A 13,886-nucleotide genomic window follows, 5' to 3' on the forward strand; every position below is an offset into this window, starting at 1 on the left:
AATGTTAAAACATATCAGCATCTGGAAAGGTAGCTCATTTAGTTTTTTCTGCTGTTCTCCACTCAGGTTCTCTCCAAAACAGACTATTAGGACTGCTCTTTTCTGAAGACCCTAATTCCTATTTGTTTCTAGCCACAACAACTGGATTCCTGTTGATTTCTCCACTCTCTTAAGCGCCTTCAAATGATGGTTTCCTAGTTTTAAGCTTTTCACCAGCAGGTATGCCGTCCCCACTTGATGTCACTGTTCTGGTGTCTTCTTTCCCAAAGTAAAGCATCTTCCTTTAAAAGAATTGGATTTCCACATCCGGTTCACCCATGAGTATGAAAGATTCTGTCTTCCTTGAATTTATGACAGACAGCTAAACAATTTCAAGTGATGCCCAAGTTTTTAGCTGCCTTGTTTTGCATCCACAGCCCACTAACAGAGATGATAAGGACTCTTAGTGTTATAGCTACATTCATTCAGCATCTACTCTGCATGTCTAAGTTTAGAAATATTTTATATACTTCCATTGAAGGCCAGCAAAATGCTCGGGCTTGTTTTTGATAGGGCAAAACATAAAGAACATATACTAAAAGATCAGAGAGCTTCATAAGGCAGAGAGCTCAGCCTACCAACAAAGATATTGCTGTTCTTACATAATATCTCCAGAGAGAATATTTCAAGAGAGTTGGTAATTCTGTTCCTGGTAAAATTTTAACCATTAAGATTGTTTTCTTATCTGTTTGGATTTCCACCTTCAATATCCCCTCATCAGTCTAGGACAGTATTTGAAGTGTGGGGGCATTTTGTATACTTATTCATTATCACATTTTTTTTTTGTATTTTACTAGAGTCTATAGGCCATATACAAGAACATGATTTTCTTGATTGATAAAAGTGATCACAGATGTTGCTCCAGATTTCAGGATCACCATTATAACACCTAGCAACAGTTTATGATTCTTAGATGATGTCAAAGCACTTTATTATATTTTTCCATCTTAAGTTTCATAATATTTTGTGAATAAGACAAGTGTTATTTAAAATTCTAGTTGTCATTCCAGCAGTTGAGGCCTTCATAGTTCAGAAGTTATAATATTCATGAGGGATCCTCAACAAATATATAAAAATGTATTGCTTGCCCTATAAGCATTTTATGGCTAACCTCTAGGATAGTTCTACCAGTATATTTTACCTCTTAGCCATCAGCAAGCATATGATCTAATCAGGGCAAGGTAGGAATCTAAATGTAAAATCAAATGGAAATGCATGTGTTTTTTTCCCTGTCAAGGAATGTGTATACTCATGTATAGAAGCTAATAGTCACTTCCAGGGATTATGAAACAGAGGATGAAGTAATCCTTAAATACCAGAATGTATAAACATCACTTGTATGCATTTGGTTTAGGAATGTGCTTTTTACTTCCGCTTGAATAAAAGTGTGTTTGCTACTCTGCAAATCTGTTTCAAATAAAATCTGAAGGCCTTAGCTGGAAGCATTTGGAAATTTTGGAATCACCTTTCTGGCTGCAACTCAGTTCCTTACAGATACTTACTTCATAGCAAGAGTAGATTGTTCTCCTGTATACTGGTACTTGTTCTTCCACAGAACTCTTGAGGAATAAAGTCTGAATGTTTAGGAATTAAAGGATTATTCAATTGGGATGGTGTCAGTACATAAAATAAGAGGAAATCATTTGAGGTTTCAGTTAAATTAGGCAGAATGTGTGTGTGTGTTTTTAGTAAAACACATTTTTAAAAATTAGAAAAAAGTAACTTGCCAGTTTAAGCTTGCTGATATTTAATTGGTCCAATAGAATATGAGTTTGTGTTAATTTTTTTAGTCTTGATGCTGGAGAGGTAAGAGAAGAAATCTAATAGTTGAGGGACACCTAATTTTATCTTCTATCTACCCACCCACCTACATGTACATATATGTATGTGCATATTCAAACTTATTCCTCACAACTCTGCAAGGGAACTAGCTTCATTTTACAGAACTGAGGTATAGGGAGGTTAAAGAACTTGTTAGGATCACATAGCAAGTTCAAAGTCAGGTGTGTTTGACTCCAAAATGTCAAGTTGGTATTAGACACCAACCAGGGACGTTTTCTTTGATTGCTCTTCATTCCTTGTTACCCCCCAGTGATTCACTGTTATTAGTTTGCAACTCATCCTAAATGCTCTCAAAGCTCTCTGGGATACTAGGAGAAAATATCCCAATATCTTTTGGTACTAGTTAGAGACCCTTCGCCCCATAACAGGCTTAGACAATTTTGACTGTGACAGGTCACAGATCAGAGGTCCCAAATTCCTGTCTCCTGCTAAGTCCCCTCCATTCCCATCACTAGATTTACATTTCCATTTTCAATGCCCAAATGTGCTCTTAATTTTTGCTGCTAATTAGAACTTGCTGATGGAGATTTATTCTTACCAAGATTTACTGTCACCTCTGGTTACATTATAGCAGTGGAACAAAGCAGTTATTGGGAAAATCAAGTTTGATACCTAGGTTCTGGGTTGAGCAAAAGAGTATCCAGATAGAGGTAGACTTGAAAGATATGTGGTACACTGGAAGAGGAGCAAGGAGAGCATTTCAGGCAGGAGAGATGATGCCAGAAGGCCTACAAATGAGAATACGGCATTTTCAGGGCAATATATGAGCTTTCTGGAGAAATGCCTCACGCTAGCAAATAGTATGAGGGTAACTGATGAAGTTGAACGAAAACTTCTAGGGTGTTATTTCAGCCAAGCATAATGGGATTCCCACAACTAGAAATGTAACTACCTGTCCATTCAACAATACATTTGCCAGACACTATGATATTCAGTGCTAGTCAAAGGATACAGTTAACCTAATCAAATGAATGAAACCATCTACTGAGTAAAAATAAACAGATTAGTTGTCTAAACAATAGCTTCAGAATTAGACATACCTGTGTTGGAATTTTGCTGTTTACTAGCTGTGTGACTTTGGAAATTTTACTTAGTCTCTCTAGTTTTCTTGCCTATACAATGTGGCTAATAGCATGAAAATTAAAGAGATAATGTAAAAGGTACTGGTCATATAGTAAGTGCCAAATAGTTATAAATACTATTATAAAAACCAGTAAAAATAGAAGACAGATGTTTAGATAGAAGATGGAATTAATGAGCAAGCATTTAACAGTGTAGGACTGGCATTGTCCAGGATGGGATGCCCTGGGTTTGGAGAACTTAAATATGACTAGAGAAAACATCAGGCATCCTTGTCTGTGGTAGGAACTGCCTCCTGACAGGCACTCCCTGTTGGAGTCAGCAAGCTGACATCTGTCTTGTATAAAATTCATATGAGTTCACATTTTCAAAATACAAGTGCATAAAGAAACTATTGTTTAATCCAAGACTGTAATTATGATTTCAATAAGAAATCAGATGGTGCCCTGTATAAGTCAACAAGAAAATAATGCTGGAATTTTTTTATTTTGTTGATGCATCCTATTCACTCCACTTATAGAAAATGGTTAACCTCTTGTATTTGTATTTCATTCATGTTTATAAATTTACAACTTGGACATAACTACAAGTGTCTTGTCTTTTTTCTTTTCGGCGGTTGCTCATGTTACAAATCTTCACCCAGTCTTTCTTCATTGTCCTTCCCATGTGCAGTTAGACACTAGCCAGGGGTGGGCAAACTTTTTGACTCGAGGGCCACAATGGGTTCTTAAACTGGACCGGAGGGCCGGAACAAAAGCATGGATGGAGTGTTTGTGTGAACTAATATAAATTCAAAGTAAACATCATTACGTAAAAGGGTACGGTCTTTTTTATTTTTTATTTTTATTCATTTCAAATGGACCGGATCCGGCCAGCGGGCCGTAGTTTGCCCACGGCTGCACTAGGCTCTGATTTGAGCAGACCAGGGTTCAAATGCTGCCTCCTTGCTTACTAACTGCAGCTTCTGGCATGAAGATAGTAAAAATTACCAGCTTCATCAGATTGTTGTGAGGATTAATGAGATGATATCAGTTTAAATGCCCCACAATTGGTAGCTGTTATTTCTGAGTTTAGCAGGAATCTACCCTTATCATAACTCATTTCCTTAATCCCTTTTCCTGCTTCAACATATCAAATGTGCCACAGGCAAATCTGTAGTGCAGGCGCAGTAGGGTCTTCGGACCTCTCTAAGGTTTTTCTTCCTCATATTGGTATTGGTACCAGCATGCTCCTCCTGTTTGTTTATATACTCCATGCAAAACTGGTAGGGACTGGGTTGAAGGGACAAAGGGAAAGGAGGACTGAGGGCCTTCATAACCTGAATTTGGGCTCAGCAGGTCACCTGATCTGTAATTTTGAAGGAGGAGGTGAGATGGGTGGTAAAACTGCAGGAGTCAAGCGGAGGAGGCAAATGGGGTGCATACAGGGTCAGAAGGGATGAAGAAGGAAACAAATTTAGATCCTTGGTCCACTTAGTGATATAGTGGGCAAATAGAGAAATCTGTTCCAACCTCCTCCAATCCTTCCTGGGGGAAGGACAAACACCAATTTAAGGTCTCCACCCCCACGTGGTTCTGGACCCAGCTCCCCAGCAGCCTCTAGAGAACCCCGGATCAAGATTAGACCAGATTAGACCTTTGAACTGCCTAGCTGGGACCCAGAAGTGCATGCCAAGGACCCATGTTTCCAGGCTTCTGAGTGAGTGTAGGGGATCAGCAAACCAGGGAGCAGATTGGGGCAGCCTGTGACAAGCTCAGACTGCAGTGGTGGACTAGGGCTGTGTGGGAGGGGCGCGGTGTGGGGGGGACTCACAGGGAATTGGGTTGGGGCTGCAGGCCACCTGCGGTGCTGCCAGCCTGGTGGCCATCTCACAGCAAGACCCAGATGACCTGGAGAGAGAATGAAGCTTCTCAGACCTTTTCCTGGTCTGAGAGTCTCCTGGGAAAAGTTCACCCACCGTTTCCCTATACCTGACCCCTTCTCCTACCCTTTCCTGAAGTGACTGCTCATCCCCTGTGTCCTGTTCTGAAGAATTTTTAGAGATGATCTTGGCCTTGGAGCAGCACCAGGGATTGGACAGAGCCCTTGGAGAAGCTTCCTGAGCAGATGTCCCCTGAGTCTCTGTATCCATCCCCTGAGCAGTAGCCTAAAAAGCACAAGAGTGAGGAGCTAACCTAACTGGTTTTCTTTGTCTAAACTTTGTCCGTTTTAAAAATATATATTTTATTGATTTTAGAGAGGAAGGGAGAGGGGGAGAGAGAGAAACATCAATGATGAGAGAGAATCATTGATCAGCTGCCTCCTGCATGCCCGCTACCGGGGATCGAGCCCCCAACCCAGGCATGTGCCCTTGGCCAGAATCGAACCTGGGACCCTTCAGTCTGCAAGCCAATGCTCTATCCACTGAGCCAAACCAGCTAGGGCTAAACTTTGTCCTTCTAACCATGGCCTCACATCAGATGGACATGATTAACCTTACACTTAGGGTTCTGGTATTTATCAAGACTACTGATATTTATTTATTTATTTATTTATTTATTTATTTATTTATTTATTTATTTATTATTTATTTATTTATTTCCTAAAGCTCTATTACATGTAAACAAAGCCTATAACTAATGTTTCCTCTCTATGTCGAGCAAACCTGCAGGAGCACTATCATAGCACTAAGTCTTGAAGAGCTATCATTCCAGCACCTGCTAACTTGCTTTGTCTTTGGAGAAGCTCAGTGAATGTTTTGTGGGTAAATAAGTGAATGAACCCAGCAAAATATGTCCCATACCCCAAGTACCAGGAAAAGAGCTCTCCACCTTTAGGGAAGATACATTTTCCACTCAAGGTATAAACTGCAAGAGGGTGCCTGCCTATGTAATACAATAGACAAGCTAGCCACCTGCTGATGGAAGATGAAGTTAAACTATAAATATCTGTATTTTAATTTCAATCTTCCATCTCACTATTATCTGGTATATATGTCTGGCTATTAAAGGTGGACTTGATTATTTAATTGGAGAACAAAGGCTTAGATATTGCACATCATGGACTTTGAGATGGCTTATGTTTGGGGAGATTTTCTTTCACACATACAGTGTTCTAATGGTGTTTTTAGGGTAATATTTCATTCAGCAAGTATTTACTGAATTATTATTTATGAGGTGTTGAAACTAAGTTGAAAATAAACCCACCTAACCCCTACCCACCCCCGAGCTTAGAGTTGAGTTGGAATACTTAACTGTGAGAGGTCATAGACCAATAAATAATGTAGAAGTTTACAAGAGGAGATCCCTGTGAACTAGTGTGAGCCCAGGAAGCCTTAGAAAGTCTTGAGTTTGTCCTTGAAAGAATTTAGAGCAGCGGTTCTCAACCTGTGGGTTGTGACCCCTTTGGGGGTCGAACGACCCTTTCACAGGGGTCACCTAAGACCAAAGGAAAACGCATATGTAATTACATATTGTTTTTGTGATGAATCACTATGCTTTAATTATGTTCAATTTGTAACAATGAAAATACATCCTGCATATCAGATATTTACATTACGATTCGTAACAGTAGCAACATTACAGTTATGAAGTAGCAACGAAAATAATTTTATGGTTGGGGGTCACCACAACATGAGGAGATGTATTAAAGGGTCGCGGCATTAGGAAGGTTGAGAACCACTGATTTAGAGTAAGAAAGGAGTCGTGTTTTAGGTGAGAGAAGATAGAATAGACCCTTACCGTAGGTTCCTTGCTGCTAGTTTTTATAAGAGGTCAAGTACCCATATTCACCTCCCTAAAATACTAAATTATTCACAGTTTTAGTCTATACTTCATAAGCTGGCAATGAGTCCTCCACAGTGGCCTCCACCCAACTTAAAAGTTTTACCTCAGTGTGCCCCCAAGACAAACCCAGCAAGAAAGGCGTGTCTGCACAAGGTGATGCAGGAGTCACTGCACTACCCACTGTCGTGCATTTGTGTCCTTTTACTCGCATGCATTGCTGTTTCCTGCATTCTCTGCCTATCAAACCCTACGTGTCTCAAGATCCCATGTGTGAAGACTCGGTGCAGGACAGCCTCTTTCTTGAAGCTTTTGAAAAGACCTGGGCTACGAAGAAGGAAACAGATGCAAGAGACATTCACATGGAAACTTGCCAGACTTGGTGGCTAGTTGAGCAGTAGAGGGATGTGGGCTACAGTTGCCTTTGTTCCCTTCACTGTTATATCTCTTACAAAAAAATCGTCACCAGTTGCTAATATCTTTGTAATTGCCATTCACTTCTCAACACAGCACACTGTTTCTGTTTCATCAAAACTGGTTATATCTAGCCCAGGCTGATGTTTCCCAGTGGTTAGAGCATTGGCCTGCACACCTATCAAAGGCACATACCTGGGTTACAGGTTTGATCCCTGGCCCTGGTTGGGGTAGGTGTGTGAGGCACTATTGGTGGTAAATTGGTATGGTCATTATGGAAAATGGTATGAAGGTTCCTCAGAAAATTAAAAAGACAAGTACCATACAATCCAGCAATTCCACTCTGGGGTATTTATTTGAAGGAAACAAAATCATTACCTTAAAAAGATATTTGCACCCTCATGTTCACTGCAGCATTATTTACAATAGCCAAGACATGGAAATGACATAAGGTAAAGAAAGTGTGGTATACATAAAAAGGGGACATCTGTAATACTTTCAACAATAAAGATAAATTTTGCCCAGCTCAGTGGTTGGTTGTTGACCTATGAACTAAAAGGTCATGTGTTCAATTCCTGGTCAGGGCACATGCCCAGGTTGCAGGCTCGATCCCTAGTGTGGGACTTGCAGGAGGCAGCCGATCAATGATTCTCGCTCATCATTGATGTTTCTGTCTCCCTCTCCCTCTCCTTTCCTCTCGGAAATCAATAAAAATATTTTTTTAAAGACCAATAAAGATAAATTTTTAAAATGTGGTATACATATACAATGAATTATCACTCAGCCATGAAAAAAGAAAATCCTGCTACTTGAGGGCATTATGCTAAGTGAAATAAGTCCGACAGAGAAAGATAAATAATGTATGATCTCAGTTATATGTGGAATCTAAAAAATCAAAACTCATAGATATAAGAACAGATTGGTGGTTGCCAGAGGTGAGGGTGGTGGTTGTGGGAATTGGGATAAAGGTGGTCAAAAGGAACAAACTTCCAGTTATAAGGGAAATAAGTCCTGGGGACATAGTGTGCAACATGATGATTATAGTTAACAATACCATATTGTATATTTGAAAATTGCTAAGAGAGTAGATCTTAAAAGTTCTCATCACAAGAAAAAAATGTGTAGCCCTCCCCCCTCCAGTATCCAGATTGCATGCACAGAGGAAGAGGGGATATCTGGAGGTGGAGAATAAATGTAAATATGGTTCTGTGATGATATCACAAATAATTGTTAAATTCCTTAAAGGCAGTGACCATTACCTAATAAAGTCAGGGCTGCATAAGTTTTAGGCTTCCACTACTAATGGAAATGCTGCATTGGAAATTCCTCAGCACCATCTTCTTCCAGAAAGATCCCTCTAAGCCAGGGGTGGGCAAACTTTTTGACTCGAGGGCCACAATGGGTTCTTAAACTGGACCGGAGGGCCGGAACAAAAGCATGGATGGAGTGTTTGTGTGAACTAATATAAATTCAAAGTAAACATCATCACATAAAAGGGTACGGTCTTTTTTTTTTTTAGTTTTATTCATTTCAAACGGGCCAGATCTGGCCCGCGGCCCGTAGTTTGCCCACGGCTGCCAGCAGAGGACCTGCTTTCTCTAGTATCACTGCAAAACAACCTCTCTATCCTCAGTCAGCCCTACTTATTTAATAAGTAAAACTTATTTGTATTAAACTAAATGGGAGATGTTTTTCTATCATGTCTCCCTTTGATGCAGCTAGGGTAAATAATTTATTTTTGTATATTCTCTCAGAGTTGAAATAGATTTGGAAATGTTTCTCTATACTATGCATTATATTTTCAACAACATCCCTTCCTAATCTTCCCCCCACTCACCTTTATCAAATCCTCCCAATTTGTATTATTTTTTTAAATATATTTTATTGATGTTTTACAGAGAGAAAGGGAGAGAGATAGTCAGAAATATCGATGAGAGAGAAACGCCAATCAGCTGCCTCCTGCACATCTCCCACTGGGGACGTGCCTGAAACCAAGGTACATGCCCTTGACCTGACCGGAATCGAACCTGGGACCTTTCAGTCCGCAGGCCGATGCTCTATCCACGGAGCCAAACCGGTTTTGGCCCAATTTGTATTATTTATAAAAGTGCATATAAGGTCTGAGTATGTGTTCCATGTGTGAGCATGTGAGCAGCATCTGTGTGTAGAGAAAGAGAGACTCAACAGGAGTGAGGAAGGTGTCGGTGTCTGTTATGTGAAGAGAGTCTTCTCTGTTACAGCAGAGACAATCCATGGCCAGGGTACCATGTGGACAGAACCCCGAGGTGAGGCTCTCCTCTTTTATTTATCTCTGCAGTCCCTGCCCCTCCTCACACATACTCTCCAACCTCACCCTTCCTATGATCTGACATATACTTCCCTCAAGCGATGCTTTTCTTTTCTGTTAATCCCACTATGTCTGTTTGGTTGCCTACTTCCTATATAAATCCTAACTTTAGCTTCCCCACCACTTTCTCCAAATCTGCTCAATTTGTATCAATCTTTTCCTCATATTGCAGGGCCATTTTTCCTACATTTTTGCATCAAATACTTTTGTAAAACTTTGATCACCCTGTTTCCCACCAGGAGTTTTTCTTGTTACATTTACCTTTTTTATATTTTCCATCAGATGGAGAGACCTGGACTGAGGATCAATTAATTATAAAGTAGAAAACTGTTGCAGTAGGGATGCAACTACATGAAGGAGATGAATGTGAACAAAACAAACACAGGCCTTTGAATATGGACAAAACTTTGGAAATATTGCAGACTTTATCCAACAGCCACAAATTCTTACTGAAGAGAAATCTCAGATCAGTAATATATGCAGACAATTATTCTGGCAGACCTCATACCTTATTAGCATTTTTATTTTGGTTAATCCTCACCAAAGGATATTTTTCCATTGATTTTTAGAGAGAGTGGAAGGGATGGGGAGAGACAGAGAGAGAGACACATAGAGAGAGAAACATCTATGTGAGAAAGACACATCGATTGGTTACCTCCCATACACGCTCTGACCAGGGTGGAGGCTGGAGCCTGCAACCCAGGTACATGCCCTTGACTGGAATCGAACCTGGGACCCTTCAATTCGTGGGCCGATGCTCTATCCACTGAGACAAACCAGCTAGGGCTCATACCTTATTCAGCATGAAAAAAATCCACACACAAGAGAAATATATTATGAGTATCATGAATGTGGAAAAGCCTTTGGCCATAGTTCAAACCTTATTCAACATCAAAGAGAATACATGTTGAAGAGAAACCCTATAATGTAGTGGGTGTAGGAAAACCTTCCAGAGCAGCTCACACCTTATTCAGCATCAGATAATTCAAACAGGTGAGATGTCTTATGTGTATAATGAATGTGGAAAAGTTTTTGGTTGGACTTCAAGTCTTATTTGACAGCAGAGAATCTATACTAGGGAAATACCCTATTAATGTATTGAATGTGGTAAGGCCTTTAGTCAGAGCTCAAATCTAATAGAACATCAGCAAGTTCATACCAAAGAGAGACCATATGAATGCAATAACTGTGGGAAAACTTACAGTCGTAAATCACACCTTATTGAACATCAGAGAGTCCATACTGGGGAGGCTCCTTACAATTATAATGAGTGTGGGAAATCTTTAATAGAAGTTGATGCCTTATTAAATACCACAGAATTCACACTGGAGAGAGACCCTATGAATGTAGTGAATGTGGAAACTCCCACCTCATTCAGCATCAGAAGACTCACAGTGGGTCAAATCTCTGAATGTAAAGAATGTGGGAAATGCCCTAACCGGTTTGGCTCAGTGGATAGAGTGTCGGCCTGCGGACTGAAGGGTCCCAGGTTCGATTCCAGTCAAGGGCATGTACCTTAGTTGTGGGCACATCCCCAGTAGGAGGTGTGCAGGAGGCAGCTGATCAATGTTTCTCTCTCATTGATGTTTCTAACTCTCTATCCCTCTCCCTTCCTCTCTGTAAAAAAAAAAAAAAAAAAAATCAATAAACTATATTTTAAAAAAAAAAGAATGTGGGAAAACCTTCTAGCATAATTCATACCTTATTGATCATCTGGAAATTCATACAAGTGAGAAACTGTGAATGAAATGAAGGTGGTATCACCTTTGGTTGGAGTTCAGCTCCTATTGAACATCGGAGAACTCACCCTGGGGTGTAGTGGGTGTGGACAGCCTTCAGTCCTAGTTCAGCCTTTATTTATATTAAGACCTGAAAGTCCACATAGTGGACAGATCTCATAGTTGTGTTTAGTGTATGAAAACCTTTAAATTCAGTTCCTGCCTTGTTCAGCAGGTTCACTTTGGAGGAATGATGGATATGGGAAAACACCTAGCTGTGTGTCAGAGAAGGGCACAAAAGGGGCACACTGCAGCACTAAAGCTGATGACTAAAGTGGAACCTCAGTACTACTTCCATTTGCTATGAGGATCTCCATCAGAGGCAGGTTCTACGGTTTGCTTTTCAAATCTCTAGTCATCTGCTGAAAATGGAATGAGTTAGGACTATTCCAGCGAAGAAAGAATCAGGGAGTTTGGGATTCAGACTTCTAGATCAGGAAAGTGATATGTGATGTTTGAACCCAATAGCTTTTCTTGTATCTCATCTGTCCTGTTTGTTATAACTGTAGATAGAAATGGCTTTGGGTTTTCTTGAGACAATATATCACTCCTCAATGTCCCGCAGACTACTGGACCTCTGTTTAATGTGACACAAATACACTTAATAAATGTGCAGGTTGCCCCAGCTAGTTTGGCTCAGTGGATAGAGTATCAGCCCGTGGACTGAAGGGTCCCATATTCAATTCCCGTTAAGGGCACTTGCCCAGGTTGGGTTGCAGGCTAGATCCCCAGTAGGGGGCATACAGGAGGCAGCCAATCAATGATTCTCTCTCATCATTGATGTTTCTCTCTCCTTCTCCCTTCCTCTCTGAAATCAATAAAAAAAATAAAAATAAATAAAATAACTGTGCAGGTTTTCTAAGCCAAATAATTTCTCAGCATGACATGTCATGACTTTATGTGTCAGCTTGGGTAGCGTGAACTGCATTTTCCAGAATTCCTTTTCTTGTATGCTTCAGTTCATATGGGCTACAGACGTGGGAGATCTGGAGGGCAGAAGAAAAGCAGCAGTTATTTGTTAACTCAAACTCACTGCTGATCTGCTGACTCACCTCACTGGCCCCGATCAGCTGATGAGCCAGGTGTGCATCTTCCTGGCTCTGCTTCTCTGACTGAATCCTAGCAACACACATACTATCCTTATGAGAAATACATATTTGTTTCATATTTGGATGGAAAAAATAGTGAACTTATAGCTGTTTTTTTTTTTAAAGACTAATAATTTCAAGATTTCCTATTAGAAAAAAGCTACTGTTCAAACTCCTTTAACAAAAATTCCATTATAACCAAAGGTAAAGCTTCAACACCATGTAATTATTGAGGAAAAGGTTTGCAAAGCAATGAATAGTGTGGTATCTAATTGATTGATAAATAAAAGGGAAAAAAGTTTGAGCCCTTATTTACCATGAATATTTTAATCATTAAAAGAAGTTCCAAAGTACCTCTACTTAGGTAGTACAGTATTAGGTCTATTCTGGGTATCTGAGAGGCGTAAGTCTACTCCGAGACCAAGCTTACCTGCGCGGGCCTGGGGGCCAACGGAAGCCTGGACCTCGAGCCCAAGGGGCAGAGGAGCGGGAGGTGGGGGCGGGGCGGGGGTTGGTTCCACTGCTCTGGGGCCCCCTGGAGGGAAGGAGGGAAGCCCAGCCCCGAGACTGGGAGCCCCTGACGGTGGCCCAGAAGAGGAGGGTGAGTGGAGGTAGCTTTAATGGGTGGGGAGGGGGCAGACACGCAGAAGACGCCCTCTGCTCCCCAGGGCTAAACATAACCCGTTGAGCTGTTGAGACCCACAGGGTGGTGTCTGGGTGGTGTCTGGGGGCCCATCTTTGGGTCTGGAAAATGTCACTGACTTTGGGGTCACGGAAGGTCTGGGCAGAGGAAGGTTGAAAGCAGGAGGAAAGGCCTTCCTCTGCAAGGTCCAGACGGTTCCCACCTGGCCTCTCCCCTCTTCCCACGGTCTCTCCCCTCTTTCCTTTATGCGCCCACCTCTTTACCCCTCAGCACAGTTTCCAGGTGTCTCTGGGGGTGCACAGGGCCTGGGGAGGTGACCGGGCTGCACTCAGGCTGTTTCAGGGAGACTCCCAGAGGGAGCCCGGATTGAGGATCCTCTCCCCAAGCCCTTGGTTCTCAGATGCTGTTCCTGGCCTCACGGAGGAGTACGAAGCTCTTCTGCTTCCAGTGTCTGAGGTCCTTTTATTTATTTTTTAAAAAATATTTTTATTGATTTCTGAGAGGAAGGGAGAGAGAGAAATAGAAACATTAATGATGAGAGAGAATCATTGATTGGCTGCCTCCTGCACGCCCCCTACGGGGCATCGAGCCCACAACCAGGGCATGTGCCCTTGACTGGAATCAACCTGGGACCCGTCAGTCTGCAGGCTGATGCTCAATCCACTGAGCCAATCTGGCTAGGGCCTGAGGTCCTTTAAAAATAATTAAAACAGTCAATGATAGTAGATGACAGGTTTGTTTGTTTTTTGTATGCCCTTACAAAATAAAATATGGCCATCCTTCTGCTATTCTCTCTCCCGTTCTCACACATGCACCTGAACATAGATAGCTCTTAGAGAAAATCTTGGGTTCCATTAAATTTCACATTTGTAAATCACTGAGCTGAACTGCTGG

Source organism: Myotis nattereri, assembly GCF_964212035.1.
Source record: "Myotis nattereri genome assembly, chromosome: 4".
Classification (NCBI taxonomy): Eukaryota; Metazoa; Chordata; class Mammalia; order Chiroptera; family Vespertilionidae; genus Myotis; species Myotis nattereri.